We start from the raw sequence: 21,566 nt of genomic DNA, 5'->3' as shown, positions 1-21,566 counted from the left end.
AAGTTAATTCGTTTGTTGTTTTTTTTTTTCCGGAGCTGAGGACCAAACCCAGGGCCTTGTGCTTGCTAGGCAAGCGCTCTACCACTGAGCTAAATCCCCAACCCCCAGAAGTTAATTCTTTTTTTTTTAAGATTTATTCATTTATTATATATAAGTACACTGTAGCTGTCTTCAGATACACCAGAACAGGTCATCGGATCTCTTTACAGATGGTTGTGAGCCACCATGTGGTTGCTGGGAATTGAACTCAGGACCTCTGGAAGAGCAGTCGGTGCTCTTAATCGCTGAGCTATCTCTCCAGCCCCCAGAAGTTAATTCTTATTCTGAAGGAAATTAAGAAATAAAACATGAAATAATCAATCGTCAATCACATTGCATGTGAAATATGGCATATACAAGAATATTTACAATGTTATACTTCATTATACATCAAATAAATAAATGGACCAAATATTCATCAACAGAGATGCCTTTGTTTTGTCTTGTTTGGTTTTGGTTTTGAGACAGCAACACTGTAGCCCAGGCTGGCCCTAAACTCCCAGCCTCCTGAGTACGGTGATTACAGGTATACCCGACTACATCTGACTTTTAAGTTTGTGTGGTGTGTGATATATTTTTGTACATTTGTTCACATGTTCTCAGGTATATCTGTGTTCGTGTGAAGGTCAGAAGTCTATCTTGGGTACCTTTCTCAGTTTTTCTCCACCTAATTTTTAACAGAGTATCTTTTATTGTATGACAGTTTCATACATGTAAACAACGTATCTTGATCTTATACAACCCTCCTCCCCCTTCCCACTCAGCCCAGGCAGGCCTTTATGTCTCCCTCCCTGCTTTATATCACTTCTCTCCTTTCTTTCTTTCCTTTCTAGTTTATTTTATGTGTGTACATGTGCACCAAGTGAGTACCTGGGAGTTAAAAGTCGGCTGTGAGCTATCATATGGGTGCTGGGAATTGAATCCAACTCCCCTGAAGAACAACAAGTATTCTTAACCATTAAGTCATATCTCCAACCCCTGTGTTGACTTCTCTTGTTGGCTTGATCATGTGCAGGTGAGTTCGTGAGTGGAGTAGCCGTGGTCCTGAAGACAGCATTTCACGGCACTTCTGCTCATTCTCTGGCTCTTATGCATTATCTGCCCCCTCTTCCTAGATGTCCCGTTAGCCTTGTATGGTCGGGAGATGACGGTATGAGACGGATGTCCCATTAAGCTGAGCATTCAATAATTACGTATTCTTAGCTCTTCAGCCAGCTATGAGTCGCTGCATTAATTGTTGCCCACTGCGAAGAGCTTCTCTGATCAAAGTTGGCTGTATCAATAATCTCTCTATATAAACGTAAGTATTGAGGAGGCAGTTTGACCACAGGTCCACTTAGCAAGACAACAGGATGACCTTTGACATCCTTAGCTATGGGCTTTCAACCCATAATACCAGGCATGAACTGTCTCCTGTGGAGCAAGCCTCAAATGCAATCCTAGCCAAGAGGAAGGGAGTTTTCAAGTCAGATCCAGATTGATTTCTGTAAACAAATCCAACCTTATTTTTTTGAGACAAGGTCTCTCACTGAATTTGAAGTTCCTTAATGTGAGTGAAGTTCCTTAACTAGCTATCCAGCAAACTCCAGGGAGATGCCTATCCCCACCTCTCCAGACCTGGGATTAAAGCTACATGGGTTCTGCAGGTCTGAACTTGGTTCCTCATACTTATATGGCAAGAACTTTAATGACTGAACCATCTTCCTGGTGAAGTGTGTGTGTGTGTGTGTGTGTGTGTGTGTGTGTGTGTGTGTACATCTATGTGTACAGGTTTGTTTGCCATGTTTGTGTGAAGGCCAGAGGACATCAGATATCCTCCTCTATCACATTCTGCCTTATTCCCTCAAGACTGGGTCTCTCACTGAACCTGGAATTCCCTACTGTTGATGGCACCAGCAGCCATCAAGCTCAGTGATCCTCCTGTCTCCCACAATTCCTCAGCACTGGAGTTCTAGGCATACATGGCCACACCAGCTTCTACACAGCTGTGGAGATCTGGGCTCAGGCCCTCGTGCTTCTAAAGCAAATGCTCTTACCTCTGAACCCCAATTATTTTAATTAAGTAAGCATATAGTCATGTAATCAATGCAAATTATTTCAATAACAGAGTCCCACCACATAGCATGAGAAGGCCCGGAATTCACTATGTAACCCAGGCCTTCCTCAAATGCTCCAAATCAACCTTCCAAGATCATAGGTGTGCACCTGCCACAGCACCTAGTTCCTCACAAACATAATTTTAAGAGAAAAATGTACTGAAATCCTCTAATTCAATTTATGTAAAGTTACAAAACAGGAAAAAGGGAAGTTTGTGAATAAACAGTAAAAGACAGGAAGAGAGTCAGTACAGAAGAATAATGGCAATCACAAAAATGATTAGGAACTGAGGGGGCAGTGGCATGCCATTTGGAAAGGCTCCTCCTAAAAGCCTACCCTTCGAGGGTGCTGGCAATGTGGTAGTTAACATCCTATCCTCTGCATAACAATCCTCTATAGCCATGGGTTCTTCTAAAAGTCAACCAACTTCTTATCAAAAGTTTTTGAAGGGAAGCTCATCTGTTTTGAATGTTTCTCTCATGTCATTATTTTCTAAACAATATGATATAACAACTACTTTATAGCCTTGATATTGCACTAGGGACTGTAAGTAGTTTACAGATGACTTAGAACTGTGATTCTCAACCTTCCAACTGTGGAGACCCTTTAATACACTTCCTCAAGTTGTGGTGACTCCCCAGTCATAAAATTCCTTTGTTGCCATATCATAATTATAAATTTGCTAGTTATGAATCATAATGTAAATATCTGATATGCAAAATACCTGATATGTGACCCCTGTGAAAGGGTCATTCGACCCTCAAAGGGACTGTGACCTACATGTTGAGAGCCACTAACTTAGAGTATATTCAAGAACTGGGTGTGGTGGCTCCCACTTCAACTCCAGCGCTGGGAAGCCTGAAGCAGTAGATTTGCCAGGAGTCTAAGGCCATCCTGGGTAGAAAGTGAGTTCCAGGCTGACCTGAGAAATATTGTGAACCCATTTATTTTACCCCTAATTGTTACAGAAGCATTGCATGGGAGATACACAAACACCGTGTGTGTTTTTCTTCATTCTGACAAATATCTGAGAGAAACGATTAAAAGAAGGAAATGTTTCTTTTGTCTCATGGTTTCCAAGACCATGTTTCTCAGTCCACGGTTGGTTGGCTCTTTGTTTCTGGACTTTTGGTGAGGCAGAGTGTCGGGGTAGACAGGCACGGCAAAGTAGAACTGCTCACCACATAACTGACAATCAAAAAAAAAAAAAAAAAGAACTAGGAAATGGTGAGGGACAAGGTAGATCTTTTCCAGGGCATGACCCCATGATCTACCTCCTCCCAGTTTTCCACCTCCTCCCAATAGGGCCATCATATTATGAATCTATCAATCAAAATCCATCCAGTAGGTCGGAGTCCTCAAGAGTCAATCATCTCCCAAAAGCCTGTGGTTTGGCAACCATGCCTTTAACACGTAACGTCCAAGGGACACTCAAACAATACCGCTATGGATTTGAACATAATGATATTGAGCATCCTCAGCTCGAAATGGGGGATATTCTGGAGCCAATGCCAGGGATACAAAAGATTGACTTTAAATCTGACACAAGGGGCTGGAGAGATGGCTCAGTGGTTAAGAGCACCAACTGCTCTTCCAGAGGTCCTGAGTTCAATTCCCATCAACCACATGGTGGCTCACAACCATCTGTAATGAGATCTGCTATCCTCTTCTGGTGTGTCTGAAGACAGCTACAATGTACTCATATAAATTAAAATTAATAACTTTTTAAAAAAAAATCTGACATGTTTTGATGTAGCTCAGGTAAGAAAGGCAGTGTGGGAAATGCCCCCCATAGGCTTATCTGTTTGAACGCTTGGGCCTAAGTCGAGGGAGCAATTTGGGGGAGGCAATAGAGAACATTTGGGAAGTGTAACCTTGCTGGGGGAAGTATGCTGTCGTGGACAGGGTTTGAGGGCTTCTAGCCTCACGGCACTCCCAGTTTGCTCTCTCTGCTCTCTGTGTGTGGTTAGAGATGAGACATCTCAGTTTCGACCTCTAGTCATCTACCACCATGCCTCCCCCACATTGTGAAGCCCACCTCTGGGACCGTAAGCCAAAGTAAATACTCTTCCATAAATCTCTTTTGGTCACAGTGTTTTAGCACAGAAATGAAAAGAAATTGATACAGACAGGGATCTTTGCCAGTCACAAGCTGAAAATGAGGTCATTTGAACTGGTCTAGTAGCTCGGTGCCTATAATCCCAGGAACTCTAGAACTGAGGCAAAAGGATTTTACAGATATTCTGGAAGCTGGTTTGGCAGTTTCTCAAAATGTTAGGCATGGAGTTGCCAAATGATTCAACATCTGTAATATGTATTTTTTCTAATATACCAGCTTCTAGCCAGGAATATACCAAGTGAAATGAAAATATACGCCAGGGTTAAGAGAGATGACTCCATAGTTAAAAGCACTTGTTGCTCTTACAAAGGGCCCAGGTTCAGGTCCCAGTACCCAGGCAGTGACTTACCCTTATTCCATCACTTCAATGCCAGAGGTTATAATCCTCTCTTCTAGACTCCATGACCACTGCGTACATGTGCCATTCACAAGTGCAGGCAAGACAGTCATATACATAAAATACAAATAAGTTTTATAAAGGAAAGCATATTGCTTATAAAAGCTCATATGCCAACCTTCACAGCCTTGCACAAGAAATGCTCCTGGGGCTGGGGATTTAGCTCAGTGGTAGAGCGCTTACCTAGGAAGCGCAAGGCCCTGGGTTCGGTCTCCGAAAAAAAGAACCAAAAAAAAAAAAAAAAAAAAAAAAAAAAGAAATGCTCCTAACGCTACTCAACCGATGCTGTCCATCAGCCTTTCATCCCCAGGACAAAATGTGTGAGAAACGTATTAAAGGAGGAGAGATTTGCTTTGGCTTACAGTTTAAGAACAACCAACCCACGATGGGCTTTTTCCACTGAGGACTGATTCCAGGTCCTGCTCTACTACTGAGTTACACTTCCAGCACTGCACTGCAGAACCAAAGTTTTTAATTTGATAAAGTCCAATATATCGTCTTAGTTACATTTCTATGGCTGAGATTAAAGCCCCATGATCAGGTGTTGGGGGTTGGGGGGAGCATGGCACATGCAGGCAGATCTCTGTGAGTTCAAAGCCAACCTGAACTACAGAGCTAGTTCCAGGACAGAGAGAGAGAGAGAGAGAGAGAGAGAGAGAGAGAGAGAGAGAGAGAGAGCACGCTGACTGATTCAAGCTTGTACCTATCTCTTCTTCTTTGAGTTCAGTAGTTTCTTTAGTCTTTGACCCCATTTTCAGTGACTTTTTTCCTTGATGTGAGTTAAAAGTCCAATTTTATTCTGCAACACAAGCATATTGATTTTTGTAACACCATTTGTTAAAGAGACAGTGCCTTTCCCTAGTGAAATGTATTGATATCCATGATAAAAATCAATTGTTGGCCAGTCAGTGATAGCTCATGTCTTTAATCCCAGCACTTGGAAAGTAGAGGCAGGTGGATCCCTGTGAGTTCCTGGCCAACCTGGTCTACAGAGAGAGCTCCAGGACAGCCAAGGAAGGAGGCTACAGAGAAATGCCCTCTCAAAGGAGAAAAAAAATGCTGGACATGGTGGCTCACACCTTTAAACCCTGGGCTGGGGAGGCAGAGGCAGGTGGATCTCTGTGAACTTGACAGCCTAGTCTATAGAGTGAGTTCTGGGACTGGCTTACGGTTTCAGAGGTTCAGTCCATTATCATCATGGTGGGAAGCCTGGCAACATCCAGGCAGACATGGTGCTGGAGGAGCCAAGAGTTTTACATCTGATCCAAAGGCAGGAGGATCCGCCACGGGGATCCAGCAGGAAGGTTTCTTTGGCACTGGGCAGAGCTCAAGCACTAGAAGCCTACCTACACAGTGACACATTTCTTCTTTTTTTTTTTTTTTTTTTCCGGAGCTGGGGACCGAACCCAGGGCCTTGCGCTTGCTAGGCAAGCACTCTACCACTGAGTTAAATCCCCAACCCCGACACATTTCTTCTAACAAGAAACAAGACCACATCTATTCTAACAAGGCCACAGCTCCTCATAGTGCCACTTCCCGTGGGCCAAGAATATTCAAACCACCACAGAAACCTATCTTGAAAAAAAAATCAATTGACCATAATGTACAGGTCTATTCTGTTGATTTTTATAATGAAGCCTAGCTTGTTCTACACTGTTCTGACTCTCTATTCTGTAGTGAACCCATCAGTCTGTATATGTGTGTGCGGGTGATTCATGTGGTAAAGCCAGACATCCTCAAGAGTCATCGCTCAGGAGCCATCCACCTTCATTGTACCTCTCATGAGCCTGAATCTCACCAAGGAGGTTAGACAGGCTGGCCAGCCACCTCCACATCCTCCTTGTCCGCCTCCCCACTGCTGGGATTACAATGTTGCTTTTTTGCATAAATTCTAGAAGTGAAACTTGGGGCCTTGTGCTGGCAGTACAAGCAGGCGAGTGCCGTTCCAACTGACCTATCTCTCTTTGCAGGAAGTTTTGTTTTTGTTTCCTTTTGGTTTTTTTTTTTTGTTGTTGTTGTTGTTGTTGTTTGTTTTTTGTTTTTTGGTTTTTTTTTTTGTTTTTTTTTTTTTTTTGGTTCTTTTTTTCCGGAGCTGGGGACCGAACCCAGGGCCTTGCGGTTGCTAGGCAAGCGCTCTACCACTGAGCTAAATCCCCAACCCTCCTTTTGTTTTTAAGACAAGGCCTCACTATGCCCCCTGACTAGCTTCGAAATCACAGAGATCTGCCTGCCTCTGCCTCCAGAAGGCCTGAATTGCAACTGTGTCTGTCCCCTAACTTCCTGTTAATCTTTTGTAAGGCATCATTTTCGTGCATCCGCCTTAGAAGGGGCTTCTCGGGTTTTAGACATTTTTTTAAAATACCAAATTCTTCTTAAATTTTTTTATGTGAATGTTTGCCTGTATGTATGTAGGTGCCCACGGAGGCCAAAAGACAGCATTGAATCTCTTGTCTTACCTATTTCTTCATCGCTTTGGGAACAATCCTGGAGGTAAAGACCAAACAATAAAGAAATGTAGCAACCGAGGAATAATCCCGAGAAACATTTCCAAACATCTCAGGCATTTGTTGGCTTTTATTCAAAAGCCAAAAAAATCTAATAGCTAAATTCAGATCCCCTTCTGATAAGTGATTCCTCCGCCAGTTAAATGAGCCAATTTAAACCAGATTAGATTATACTAAATTCAGGTTTATTGGGAAGCTGCGCTGGGGTAGGTGAGCTCACTGGCTCAAAGGACCGAGGCCTGGGAAGTCATCGGGAAGAGAGGAGGGGAAGAGAGAAAGCAGAGAGAGGACACAGAGAGGGTGAGGTGGGGAAGACCTAAAGAGCCCTTCCAGAAGAGCAGCCCAGCCCGTGAACTGGAAAGCAGAGGGTTGGAGGCAGGGCATGCCAGATAGGGACTAAGGGATGCTGGGAGAACCTGGGGGCCAGGTCTGCTTTGATACGCAAAACATGCACCTCAATTCCTTGGCCCGGGTCCAAAACCAAACACCTTCTGATAGAATATTCTGAAAGGCCACAGTCACAGAGTATTCATATTGACCACTTTATGGTATGGGTTTTACTAAATTAAAACAGAGCTGCAGAGTTCTGCAAGCCAAGAAGTCAGACCGTCCATTTCACTTCCTAGTTCTCGGTCATACTCAAGTCATTAAAATATGTGTCACCTATTAGAATGGTTTGTTTGGTTTTGTGTTTTTAAGACAGGGTCTCTCTGTGTAGCCCTGGCTACCCTGGAATTCACTATATAGATCAGGCTGGCCTAAAACTCACAGAAATCCACTTGCATTTTCCCCCAGGACTGGGATTAAAATGCATGCCAGCACACCCAACTTTGATAATGTTTGTTTGTTTTTCAAGACAGGGCTTCTCTGTGTAGCCCTGGCTGTCCTGGAACTCCCTCTGCAGACCAAGGTGGCCTTGAACTCAGAAGTCTGTGTGCTTTTTTCAAGACAGGGTTTTCTGTGTAGCTTTGGCTGTCCCACCGCTTGATAATGATGTTTAAATATATTAATGTTGAGAGGACTTACTGTTCTTACAGGGGGCCCAGTTTCAGTTCCCTGCACCTACTTAGTATAGGTGTCTGCTCACAAGTGTCTGTAACTCCAATTCCTAGGGATCCATTGCAGGCTCTGGCATGCATGTGGTACAGGTACATACACTCAAACACGTATACATACATACAAATACGTATCTTTTTTAGATTTACTTTTTTTTTTAAATTTTATGTGAGTATGTAGGGAGCGGCTAAAGATGGCGCCGACATCCGGTGGTCGTTTGTGGTAAACACCTACAGCGCATGTGTTGGCAGACCCCCAGCACCTACAAGGCCAGGGTGATATTCATGCTAAATAGGTATTTCATGCTCCACCAATCCCCAGTGGACAAATTTACAGCCACAGCCTGTCTTGTATTTAAGGCGAGTGCCTTTGTTCCCCGGGGTCCCCGTATCATCAACTAGGTGTTCCTGCAATAAAGGCTGATTGAGAAGGATCCAACGGTGTTGCGTCTTCCTTGCCGGTCGAGGTGGGCGCGGCATGAGTACACTGTTGTTATCTTCAGACACACCAGAAGAGGGCATCAGATCCCATTACAGATGGTCGTGAGCCACCATGTGGTTGCTGGGAATTGAACTCAGGACCTCTGGAAGAGCAGTCAGTGCTCTTAAACACTGAGCCATCTCTCCAGTCCCACATAGGTATTTTTAAAAATATATGTTTTTACTAATTCCTTGAGAATTTTATATATACATACAATATAGTTTGAGCAGAGCTACTATCCACTCTTCTCCCTAACTCTTCCAAGATCCACCCCCACTTCCTTATCCCCTCCCCACTTTGTGTACTCTCTCCTTTTTCTGTATGCATGTATGTATGCAAGTATGCATGTATGTATGCATGTATGTCACCAAAGTCATTTTCACTGCCATAGCCTATGGGTGTGGAACCATCCACTAAAGGGTGATAGATCTACCGGGCATCACACCCTTAAAGAAAGCTGACCCTCCCGTCTAAACCATCAACTAACAGTAGGAGCTCTTCAGCTACAAGTGGGGCCTCGTGAGTTCCTCCTGTCTCCACACTGCAATGTTGACTGGCTCCATCTTGTGAAAGCCTCCACAACTGAGTTCACAGGTGTGATGGTCCTGAGGACACTGTTCAATTCCACTCTCCCTGACTTCTGGCTGTTGGTTTTTCCACCAGATATTTCACAGTGGTCCCTGAGCCTTGGGGAAATATGTGACATAGATTAGATGTCCCATGTGTGGCTGAGCACTCCACAGACACTTTGACCAGTCCTGAGTTTCTTCCTTAATGGTCATATTTGGATATATTTGTTTCCTTTTCTTTATGCCTTTAATCCCAGCACCTGGGAGGCAGAGGCAGGTGAATCTCTGAGTTCAAAGCCAGCCTGGTCTACAGAATGACTCTCAGGACAACCAGGGCTATACAGAGAAACTGTCTTGAAAAAAAAAGTTTTTAATTGCATGCATGTATACATGAGAGGCTGCTTGAGTATATGCTTACCACATGTGTATGGAGTGCCTGTGAAAGCCAGAAGAGGTTACTGGGTCCTCTAAAACGGGAGTTACAGATGGTTGTGAGTTGCCATGTGGATGCTGGGAACTGGACCCAGGTCTTCTGTAAGAACAGTCAATGATCTGAACCACTAAGCCAGTGCTGTAACCCTTTAATACAGTCCCTCTTGTTATGGTGACAACCAATCATAAAATTATTTTCATTGCTATTTCATAACTGTAGTGCTGCTGTTGTTATGCATTGTAAATACCTGTGTCTTATCATGGTCCTAGGCACCCCTGTGAAAGGGTCATTCGACCCCCACATAGCAGTCAAAACCCACAGGCTGAGAACTGCTGGAATAAACCTCTCCAGCCCCATTGGCCATACTTCTAAAGGCTGGTTTAAAATATTTAATAGAGGGGTTGGGGATTTAGCTTAGTGGTAGAGCACTTGCCTAGCAAGCGCAAGGCCCTGGGTTCAGTCCCCAGCTCCGAAAAAAAGAAAAAAGAAAAAAAAATATTTAATAGAGCCAGGTATGACTGAACACAAGGGTAATCTCAGATACATAGTACCTACCCTCAGTGACAGCACTTGGAAGCTGAATGCAAGAGAATCAAGAGTTCAAGGGCCTTTTCAGCTACATAGTATATTCAAGGCAAGCGTGGGCTACAGGAGACCCTGTCTCAAAAACCCAGACTAAAAATAGTAAATAACAAATTAAAACTCTTAGTAAGTCCAATTCCTTACACACACCTTTCATTGACTTTTTTGCCCCTTGGGTATACTTTATGTTTTTGGTTATGTGTGTGTGTGTGTAATGTTTGGTTTTATTTATTTATTTGTTTATTTGTTTGTTTTTGAGACAGGGTTTCTCTGTGTATCCCGGACTGTTCTGGCATTTTTTTCACTCTGTAGACCAGGCTGTCTTCAAACTCACAAGATTCTCCTGCCTCTGCCTCCCAAGTGCTGGGAATAAAGGCTTCTACTACTATACCAGGCAGAAACTACTCTAAATAATAAAACATGGAAACTCTGGAAATCAAATCCCCCCTATCCAATTCCCAGTACCAGTCCGTTTCATTTTGCTATTGCTGCCTTTGCTGTTCGATGAGTCTCCAGGACTAACTCTGTGAAATGCCCACTCAAATAACTTAATAGCCAGCTAATAATTGGGTCATGATATCCTTAACCTTGAACCAACAAGCCTAAGTCTTGACTAAGGGCCACATTTACAACGACCAGACACTGTTCACAGCTTCGCCTCGCACTTCATTTCCACCAAGTGACAAGCCCCAGGGTCAGCCGGAAGTGATGCACTGAGGCTGCCTCAGGTGCTTTTAGGCATGCGTACTAATGGGCTTGTATCCTTTTAGAATCCCAAATGTAAATGAGAGATTATCAAACCCCTCTACAGACATCTTCATCAGCTTTTCAAGTCCATATCGGATACTAATGTAAAACAAACAATGTTGCTTATCCTCTCCACGTCCTGGGGGTAGGACCATTCATATTGGTGAGTTCTGAGCCAGTTCAAATAAAGAAAAAAACCGTAGGAGTAGTAGCTGCCAGACAGATGAAACTAGGGCAAGTCTGTGCAGCCGGTTTCAAACTTAATATGGAGAGGGTTGGGGGAAGGGTGCAATTCAGACCTCTCCTGTCCCCTCGAATTACTGCTGACCCTCACAGGTTCTGTGTAGTTTCAAGATCTATACTGTAGAACTAGTTAAAGGGGGATAGATTTAGGCTGCGGACCCTCAGCACGAAGCCAATTTTTGTAAGGTGGAGTCAGGTTAGAGAGACAACAGAGGAATTGCTGACTCGTTAGGTCACCTCGGATTTCTTCTTTTATGTAAGGATTTTTGAGAGGGAATTTGGTTGTCATGCCAACTGAAACTAGTCTATTTGGAAAATACGGCTAGTATCTCCGGAGTTCTGAGGTTTTTGGAAGATCAGATATCTCAATTGTTAGCTTGTTCCAAAACAATGGTCCCTGCAATTTTTCCCCTTTTGCATTAGGGCAGATTTAGGGCTTTGAGCTTCTGATCTAATATAAGATACATTTTGAGTTCTCACTGTTCTAAGCAAAGAGAAACCATTAAATGTTACTATTATGGGGTAGAGAGATGGCTCAGCAGGTAAGACCAGTGTCTGCTCTTCCAGAAGTCCTCCGTTCATTCCCCAGCAACCGCATGGTAGCTTATAACTATCTGTAATGGGATCTGATGGCCTCTTTCTAGGACTGCACAAAAGGTGTACATGCAGATAAAATAAATAAACCTTTAAAAATATTACTTAGTGGTTTTGGTTTTGGTTTTGTTTGTTGTTGTTGTTGCTGCTGTTGTTGTAATTTTATCTTTTTGTTTGTTGGTTGGTTGGTTTTTGGTTTTGCAGGAACTAAGGATCAAATACCAGGGCAAATACTCTAACATTGAATTCAATCTCCTAAAGCTCATTTAATGTAAACTTATAATGTTCTGGTCTGGGTCATGCTTCGTTGGATTCTCCTTTACTCTGCAGAATGCTTGGCAGCCTCTCTGGTCTCTTCCCACAAGGTACAGGTGCCACTTCCCCAGCTGTGGCAGCTGAGAGCATCTTCAGACATTGCCATGTTCTCTAGGAGGCAAAATTGCCCAGGTCGAATGTTATGTATCACCACAGATCGTCCAGGAGCAGCATGAGTTTTCTATTGCTGTGCTAAAGCACCCTGATCAAGGCTACTTATAAAGAACACGTTTACGTTGACTTACAGTTTCAGAGTGTTAGACTCCATGACGGCAGAGTGAAAAAGCAGCTGAGAGTTCACATACATCTTGGTCTATAATATAACCAAGAGACAGAGAGACAGAGACAGAGACAGAGACAGACAGACAGACAGACAGACAGACAAACAGACAGACAGACAGACAGACTCTGGGTAGCATTGGCCAGTCTGCAACCCACCATGTAGACTAGGTTGGCCTTGAACTCAGAGATCCACCAGATTCTGCCTTCTGAATTCTGGGATTAAAAGCATGTATCTCCATACTAGCTAGGAGAGTTATTTTCAGTTCTCAAAGCCTTGCTCCCAGTGACACCCCCACAAGACCATACCTTCTAATCCTTCCCAAATAGTTCCACCACTGGGGACCAAGTATTCAAATATGTGAGACTATGGGAGTCATTCAACATTCAAATCACCACAAGCATACTCTTCAAAAAGGACAATGTTGCAAAAGAAAAACAAAGATTACTTTTTAGGAGCGGTGGGGAGGAGAGCATGACTTTTTAGTCTATAGTAAAAGGATAGGGACCAAGTACAATGGGGAAATCTTAGTTGAATCCTGGATTTAAAGGGGGAAAAAGGTTTTAAGCTGAAGTTGGCTTTTCCCCTATGATCAGATGCAGAAGAAACTTTGAACTTTGGACTTTTGAACAGTGTTAAGACTGTGATAGACTATGGGGACTTTTGAAGTTGGACTAAATGCATTTTTACATTATGGTATGGCTACAAGCCTATGGGGGTCAGGGAGTGGAATATGATTATTTGAATAAGAAAGGCCCCTATAGGCTCAAATATTTGAATGTTTTAGTCACCAGGGAATGGTGCTACTTGAGAAGGATTAGGAGGTATGGCTTTGTGGGAGTAAATATGGCCTTGTGAGAGGAAGTGTGTCACTGGGAGGCGGGTTTTGAGGTTTCAAAAGTCCAAGCCATGCCCAGTGTCTCTCTCTCTCTTCCTTCTGCCTGTGGATCTGGATATAAAACTCTATGGATCATGGATATAAAGCCATGTCTGCCTGCATGCTGCCATGCTCCCCACCATGATAATGGACTGAAACCATAAGATAGCCTCAACTCAATGCCTTCAAGAGGTGCTATGGTCATGGTGTCTCTTCACAGCAATAGGACAGTTAGAACCTCTAACAATAGCTGCATGATTATTAGTGTGTGTGTGTGTGTGTGTGTGTGTGTGTGTGTGTGTGTGTGTCTGTGTGTGTGTGTGTGTGTGTGTGTGAGAGAGAGAGAGAGAGAGAGAGAGAGAGAGATCTGAGAATTCATCAGGATTATGTGATAAGCACTTTTCAGCCACTAAACTCATCTTGCCAATCCTAAAGGAGAATATATATATATATATATATATATTATGTATGTATGTATGTGTATATGTATATATGCATGTATATTATGTATGCATATATGTATGTATATATTTTTCCCCACTACTTTTTCAGCACTTTGCCTTAACTATTTCAGTTGAGCTCTTGTTTCACTGTTCAATCAAGGTCACTAACGACCTACATTTTGCCCAAGCCAAGGTTTGTTTGTTTGTTTGTTTGTTGGCGTCTTACTGAGGTCCTTAGCATTTGAGACTGCTGAGTGTTTGGTCCATTCAGAATATATACAAATATATGTTGAATATATATGTATATATATAAATTATATATTTATTATATAATAAACTATTTGGAAAAGTAGATTTTTGTTTGTTTGTTTTGTTGAGACGGGGCCACTCTGTATAGCCCTGCCATCCTGGAACTCACTACATAGACCAGACTGGTTTCAAATTCATAGAGAGCCCCCAACCTCTGCCTCCCAAGTGCAGGGATTAAAGGTGTGTGCCATGACACCAAGTTTAGAAACTGAAAAAAAAAATGTTAACATGAACTGGATATTAAATGTTACTAATCCTTTTTTTCTTTTCTTTCATTTTGTTCTCTTCGTTGTAGTCTTGGGCACCAGACTTGAGGTTCTTGTGTACTAAGCACACACACTATTGCTGAGCTACTCCCCAGCCTTATTCTCTAATTTCTTATATAGTATAATAGTTAGGAAAATCTTTTCACTCCAGTTTTGGAATGTGCAGGACAGAAGAGAGGGAAGGGATGGAGAAAGGGAAGGTACAAATGCATGAATCTTGGGGAGATATTAGCAGTTGATGAGCTTTACTGGAGTGCATATGGCTTGTTCAGTATTATTTGGGGTAACTTCCAGTTTTGGGGTAAGTTTAAAATTTTTCAAAACAAGTTGAAAATGAATAGGATAAAATTTGTAGAGAAAAAAATAAGAGATCATAAATCACCTAGACAGGATATAAACAACGGAGAGAAGTGATTGGCTAGAATTCTCAGGAGGCTATGTAGATGAAAAAGAGGAGAGAAAGGAGTCCGTGAGTGTGTGTGTGTGTGTGTGTGTGTGTGTGTGTGTGTGTGTGTGTGTGTGTGTGTGTGTGTGTGTTTGAGCGCATGTGCATGCCTTGTAGCCCTGAGATCCTACAAACTTGTTTCAGAATGGACCAAGCACTCAACAGGCCCAAATGCTAAGAAGTTCATTAAGATGCCAACAGAACAAACAAACCTTGGCGTTGGCAAGATGTAGGTCATTAGTGACCTTGATTGAACAGTGAAACAAGAGCTCAATTGAAATCATTTAAGGCAAAGTTGGAGACGTAGAGTGTGAGAGTTGAATGGCCAAGTTTGCTAGGAAAGGGAACAGAGTTAGAAGGTGGAAGAGGACGCAGGCTCAAAGCAAGCTTTTGTTTCGTTTGCGGTTTGTCATGGGATATATTAAGAGATGTGTTAATTCCACTAGAATGATCCGGAACAGTGTGAAAGGGGAGATCACAGGCACAGCCGAGTAGGGGAGAGGGGATGAGATACAGAAGATGAATGCAAGGGTTGTACTGGTGGGAAGAGAAGCATTCAACAGACACCATTGATTTCGTCTGCATTCTCAGGGGACTAAATCACCATTTGGTGAAGGAGTGATGTGAGAGATTTGAAGAGAGAGAAAAACATAATGCTAGCTCAGAAAATAAGAGAACTTCTTACTAAGACAGTGGATAAACTAGTCTGCAAATTCTTTTTGTTTGTTTGTTTGTTTGTTTGTTTGTTTATTCAAGACAGAGTTTCTCTGTGTAGCCTTGGCTGTCCTGAAACTCACTCTGTAGACCAGGCTGTCCTCCAACTCACAGAGATCCACCAGCCTCTGCTTCCCAAGTGCTGGGATTAAAGGTGTGTGCCACCACTGCTAGCTGCAACAGGGGGTTGCAAGTGAGTACAGTGAGTTGGTGAGGCCGTGTTCTCTTCCAACCTTCACCTTTTTGGGGCACAGGTACAGACTAAGAATATAGTTGGAGTTAACAAGACACAAGGGATTTTTATGTTCCAACCCCTAATACTGACCTACATTCCAAGCCTGACATCACTTTTATTAGCTATTCATATTTGGAAACGCTTATGTACTGAAGACACTTTGCAGTATTCCCTATATTTGAAACCCCATTACAACATTCTAGTGCAATCCTCCTCCTAGCATAAAAGCCAGAACTGTGGGGGCTAGGAGTGCAGCAGTTAAGAGCACAGCTCTTCCAGAAGACCCACACTGAGTGACTCACAAAACTCCAGGAGATCCAATGCCCTCTGTGGATATATGTGTACACACACACACACACACACACACACACACACACACACACACACTAAAAATTAAAGAAAAGTCTAAAATTGTTAGGTATTTACTTCCCCAGATTCCTTTACTCTTCTGCACCTAGGACATACTCCTCCTCCTCCTCTTCCTCCTCCTCCTCCTCTTCCTCTTCCTCCTCTTCCTCCTCTTCCTCTTCCTTCTCCTCCTCCTCTTCCTCCTCCTCCTCCTCTTCTTTTTCTTTTTTTTTGTTCTTTGAGGCAGGGTTTCTTTGTGTATCCCTAGCTATCCTGGAACTCTCCTGTAAAGCAGGTTGGCCTCGAACTCATAGAGTTCCGCCTGCCTACGCATCCGAAGTGCTAGGATTAAAGGCATGCGGCAGCACCACCAGCTATCACAGCCCTTCTTAGTCATTGTTCGATTGCTTTGAAGAGACATCATAACCAAGGCAACACCTATGAAATAAAGCACTTAACTGAGACTCGCTGATGGTTTCAGAGGTTTAGTCCACTTTACACCACGGTGGGGAGCATGGTGGCAGGTGCTAGAGCAGTAGCTGAGAGCTACATCCTGATCCATAGGCAAAGAATGAGACCAGGGCTGCCTGGCTAGGACTTTTGAAACCTCAAAGTCCATCCCCACTAACACACTTCCTCCCAAAAGGCCATACCTCCTGATCCTTATAATCCTCTCAAATAGTGCCTCTCCCTAAGTATTTAAATATATGAGCCTATGGGGGGCATTCTTATTCAAACCACCACACCACCAATTGGATGCACTGTCCCTCGTTTGGGCTCTAAAGCTTGGAAGGAAGCAGAGGTAGTGGAGCATAGGATGGTGGAGGTGGTGTTAGAGGTCGCAACAGGGCCAGTGGGGGCCTCCAGCTTCCATTTCCAATAGCACAGCAGAGTGGCAGCAGAGATGTGGTCACAAGGGCAACTGTAGGCCACAAGGTGAGTTGTGGTTCTTACTTCAGAACCTCAGGGCTGGCTCTCCAGGTCTTCCGGCAATTCTTTGATTGTCTTTGCTTGGGAAATACTTCATTATAAAATAATACCATAATTGTCGCCAAACCGCTAAACTCTTTTCGGATCATGTGGGTGAGTCCGGCTGCCTCCAGCAAGCATATTTTGTAGTCTAACTAGACACATACAATTTGTCACAATCAATATGTTTTACAAATTTTCTGGCTATCCCGAACTTGTGGTTAAAGGTTACATTCCTCCGAGGTTAACAAAAAGCCTCTTGTGCTCTCACAGATGAGTATCTCAGGAACCTCATCCCTTCCTTCTCCCTGGATGGTAGGGACAGCGAGACGATCAGGGAGGCAAGCCAATGTAACTGAATTCTAAATTAGATCTCTGGTAACACCTGGCTGGCCTCCCGCAACGTAACCTTTCCTTCCTTCTTCAAACTCAGTGCTAAACAGAACAATATCATTTACAAACCATTTGGCAAAATGAATCTTCTTCCCAGTTTCTCACAAAAAAAGCGTGACCAAGTGTTTTAACCGAGGCTGGATTTTATTCTTATACTTTTGAGTTTAAATTCTCTCTCTCTCTCTCTCTCTCTCTCTCTCTCTCTCTCTCTCTCTCTCTCCCTCTCTTCCTCCCTTTTCCTCCCCTCTCCCCCTCCCTCCTTCCCTCTCTGTCTCTCTCTGTCTGTCTCTCTGTCTGTCTCCCTGTCTCTGTCTCTCTCTTCCCCCCTCTTCCTCCCCCTTTCCCCCTCTCTCCTTCCCTCTCTGTGTCTTTCTGTCTCTGTCTCTCTCTGTCTCTGTCTCTCTGTCTCTCTCTGTCTGTCTCTCTGTCTGTCTCCCTGTCTCTGTCTCTCTCTTCCCCCCTCTTCCTCCCCCTTTCCCCCTCTCTCCTTCCCTCTCTGTGTCTTTCTGTCTCTGTCTCTCTCTGTCTCTGTCTCTCTGTCTCTCTGTCTCTCTGTCTCTCTCTGTCTCTCTCTGTCTCTCTGTCTCTCTCTCTCTCTCTCTCGTGTGTGTGTGTGTGTGTGTGTGTGTGTGTGAGCACTTGTATGTGGAGGCCAGAGATCAACCTAGATCAACCTTGGATTTTGTTATCAGAACCTGTGTTCCTTAGTTTTTGTTTTATTTTTAAATTTATTTTTAAATGTTTTACCTGTTTGCTTCCTCTCTCATCATCTCAACTTGGTTTTGGTTTGTTGGTTGATTTTGTGTGTGTGTGTTTTTGAGAAAGGGTCTCCCTATGTAGCTCTGGCTGTATGAGATTCACCATGTAAACCTGACTAGACTGGAATTCAAAGAAACCCAGCTGTCTCTGAGAGCTGTGATGACAGCTATCTGCCACCATGCCTGGTTCTCACCTTGTGTTTTGTGAGGCAGGGTCTCTCACTGGGACCTGGGGCTTGCTGGCTGGGCTAAACTGTCCAGCCAACAAGCTCCAGGGATTCAAAGCACTGAGATTACAAATGTTCACCACCACACTAGGCTTTCCTTTTGGTTTTTTGAGATGGTTTCTCTGCGTAGCCTTGGCTGTTCTGATAGACTAACTAGACTTGAACTTTTTTTTTTTTATTAACTTGAGTATTTCTTATATACATTTCAAGTGTTATTCCCTTTCCCGGTTTCCGGGCAAACATCCCCCTCCCCCCTCCCCTTCCTTATGGGTGTTCCCCTCCCAACCCTCCCCCCATTGCCGCCCTCCCCCCATAGTCTAGTTCACTGGGGGTTCAGTCTTAGCAGGACCCAGGGCTTCCCCTTCCACTGGTGCTCTTACTAGGATATTCATTGCTACCTATGGGGACAGAGTCCAGGGTCAGTCCATGTATAGTCTTTAGGTAGTGGCTTAGTCCCTGGAAGCTCTGGTTGCTTGACATTGTTGTACTTTTGGGGTCTCGAGCACCTTCAAGCTCTTCCAGTTCTTTCTCTGATTCCTTCAACGGGGGACCTATTCTCAGTTCAGTGGTTTGCTGCTGGCATTCGCCTCTGTATTTGCTGTATTCTGGCTGTGTCTCTCAGGAGCGATCTACATCCGGCTCCTGTCGGTCTGCACTTCTTTGCTTCATCCATCTTGTCTAATTGGGTGGCTGTATATGTATGGGCCACATGTGGGGCAGGCTCTGAATGGGTGTTCCTTCAGTCTCTGTTTTAATCTTTGCCTCTCCCTTCCCTGCCAAGGGTATTCTTTTTCCTCATTTAAAGAAGGAGTGAAGCATTCACATTTTGATCATCCGTCTTGAGTTTCGTTTGTTCTAGGGATCTAGGGTAATTCAAGCATTTGGGCTAATAGCCACTTATCAATGAGTGCATACCATGTATGTCTTTCTGTGATTGGGTTAGCTCACTCAGGATGATATTTTCCAGTTCCAACCATTTGCCTACGAATTTCATAAACTCGTTGTTTTTGATAGCTGAGTAATATTCCATTGTGTAGATGTACCACATTTTCTGTATCCATTCCTCTGTTGAAGGGCATCTGGGTTCTTTCCAGTTTCTGGCTATTATAAATAAGGCTGCGATGAACATAGTGGAGCACGTGTCTCTTTTATATGTTGAGGCATCTTTTGGGTATATGCCCAAGAGAGGTATAGCTGGATCCTCAGGCAGTTAATGTCCCTGACTCTGCATTCCAAGCAATTGGATTAAAGTCATGCACCATACCTGCCAGGCTAGGCTTTTCTTTTTAAACATAGGTTCAAGGAAATGAGACATTCCTTGGGTCTAGTGCTTGCAACCCTTTCCCAACACAACCATCTCCCCAACCTACTGAGTCCATATTATTAGCAGTCACACTACCTCTTCTCCCAATCTCATTGCATTGCCTGGGACCTTCTTGTTGTGGAAATCATTTAATCCTATCCTGGGTTTCTACCCCATCGTAGACTATTTAGCTCCCAGATAAAAGATACACACAGGGGCTGGGGATTTAGCTCAGTGGTAGAGTGCTTGCCTAGCAAGCACAAGGCCCTGGGTTTGGTCCCCAGCTCTGAAAAAAAGAAAAAAGAAAAAAAAAAAAGATACACACAACCTTTAAATTTACAATAAGCCTTAAACAGCATAAGAACTGAGCAGATACCTACCCTCTATCCTATTAGAATCTACTTCCCGGGGTTGGGGATTTAGCTCAGTGGTAGAGCGCTTGCCTAGCAAGCGCAAGGCCCTGGGTTCGGTCCGCAGCTCCGAAAAAAAAAGAAAAAAAAAATAATCTACTTTACTATCGATAACCCTGAATCACTACTTACTGTGCAGGTCCATGATTCGCTGGAGAACTCAAATAGTATATAAATGCAAAGAGTGTTTTATTCTGCAGAAGTCCAGCATACTGGGGTCTCCCATTACCAAGACAGGCAGCCATGTGAGCTCAGCTAATTTAAAACACATTAGGGGGTTCTGGGATAGATGACCTATATCTTGCTCTATCTCTAGGGACATTCCATTACTGGGGAGTGGGGAGTAAAAACTGTTAGTGGGGACTGAAAACTGTTGCTGGGGAAGTCTGGAAACTGCTGCTGACCCATTGTCCTTGCCTCAGGCCAGGTGACAGGGATAGCCTCTGTGGACTGGGCAGTTTCTGACGAGTTGCCTGAAGCCTGTTTTTTGGGAGGTTTTTTTGGTTTTTGGTTGTTTTGTGTGTGTGTGTGTGTGTGTGTGTGTGTGTGTGTGTGTGTGTGTGTGTGTGTGTTTTGTTTTGTTTTTTATAGTAACTCCCTTACCTGTGCTGGACTTACCCAGTTCTTAGGCCTAGTCCCCTAGATTGCCAATTTGAAGCCTGTCATGGAGTCAGTCTACCCTTCTCATTACTACTTACTGTTTCATTTTAGCTGTTCTTAACTCACAGTTTCTTGACTTCTAACCCATGGTGGCTTCTCCTTCTTCCTCTTCCTGAACCTTCCCCTTGTGGTTGTTCTTCATCCCAAGCCCAGGAAACCTAAACCCTACCGTTGTCTCTTCTGCCCAGCTATTGACCGTTAGCATCTAGTTTACCAATGAGAAATAAGTTGGGGGCGGAGTCACAGGTCAACCTGCAGGCTCCAGGTCACACTGAGACAATAGACAGCAAGACCAACCCTCAACATCTTCTGACCTCAGGCAGTGAGCTAGACTCTGGCTGTTCCCTCAGTGACAGTTAATTCCATCCTCCACCACAGCTAATATTACTGGCTGCTTATTCAGGGAGAGTTGGGGGTGGAGCCTGGCACTCCATCTAACCTCTCAGTACCTCCCAGGGTTCTTCTCTCCCACACAGAATTCCTGTCTTTGCTTCTCAAATCTCCTACATTAGGGTTTGGTTTTTTAAAGATTTATTTATTTATTATGTATATGAGTACACTGTCGCTGTCTCCACACACACCAGAAGAGGGCATCAGATCCCATCACAGATGGTTGTGAGCCACCATGTAGTTTCTGGGATTTGAACTCAGGACCTCTGGAAGAGCAGTCAGTGCTCTTAACCCCTGAGCCATCTCTTCAGCCCACATCAGTTTGTTCTTTGCATTATTTTCATTTTTGTTCTGAGAGGCCTCA

At 43.7% G+C, this 21,566-nt stretch overlaps 1 long non-coding RNA gene across 1 annotated transcript; it reads right to left on the bottom strand.

Moving 5' to 3' along the window:
* Window positions 1–118: 118 nt before the first annotated feature.
* Window positions 119–21,351, bottom strand: LOC120095133 (uncharacterized). The gene is made up of 3 exons (XR_005490331.2): window positions 20,879–21,351; window positions 5,356–5,451; window positions 119–323 (listed from the first exon to the last, which is right to left on the bottom strand). It is a non-coding gene; the product is annotated as an uncharacterized LOC120095133 (long non-coding RNA).
* Between the last annotated feature and the right edge of the window lie 215 nt (window positions 21,352–21,566).

The sequence above is a fragment of the Rattus norvegicus genome, chromosome 10 (genome assembly GCF_036323735.1).
Source record: "Rattus norvegicus strain BN/NHsdMcwi chromosome 10, GRCr8, whole genome shotgun sequence".
Lineage (NCBI taxonomy): Eukaryota > Metazoa > Chordata > Mammalia > Rodentia > Muridae > Rattus > Rattus norvegicus.
Note: the sequence above shows the minus strand (reverse complement) of the source record. Positions and strands in the feature narration are given on the sequence as shown.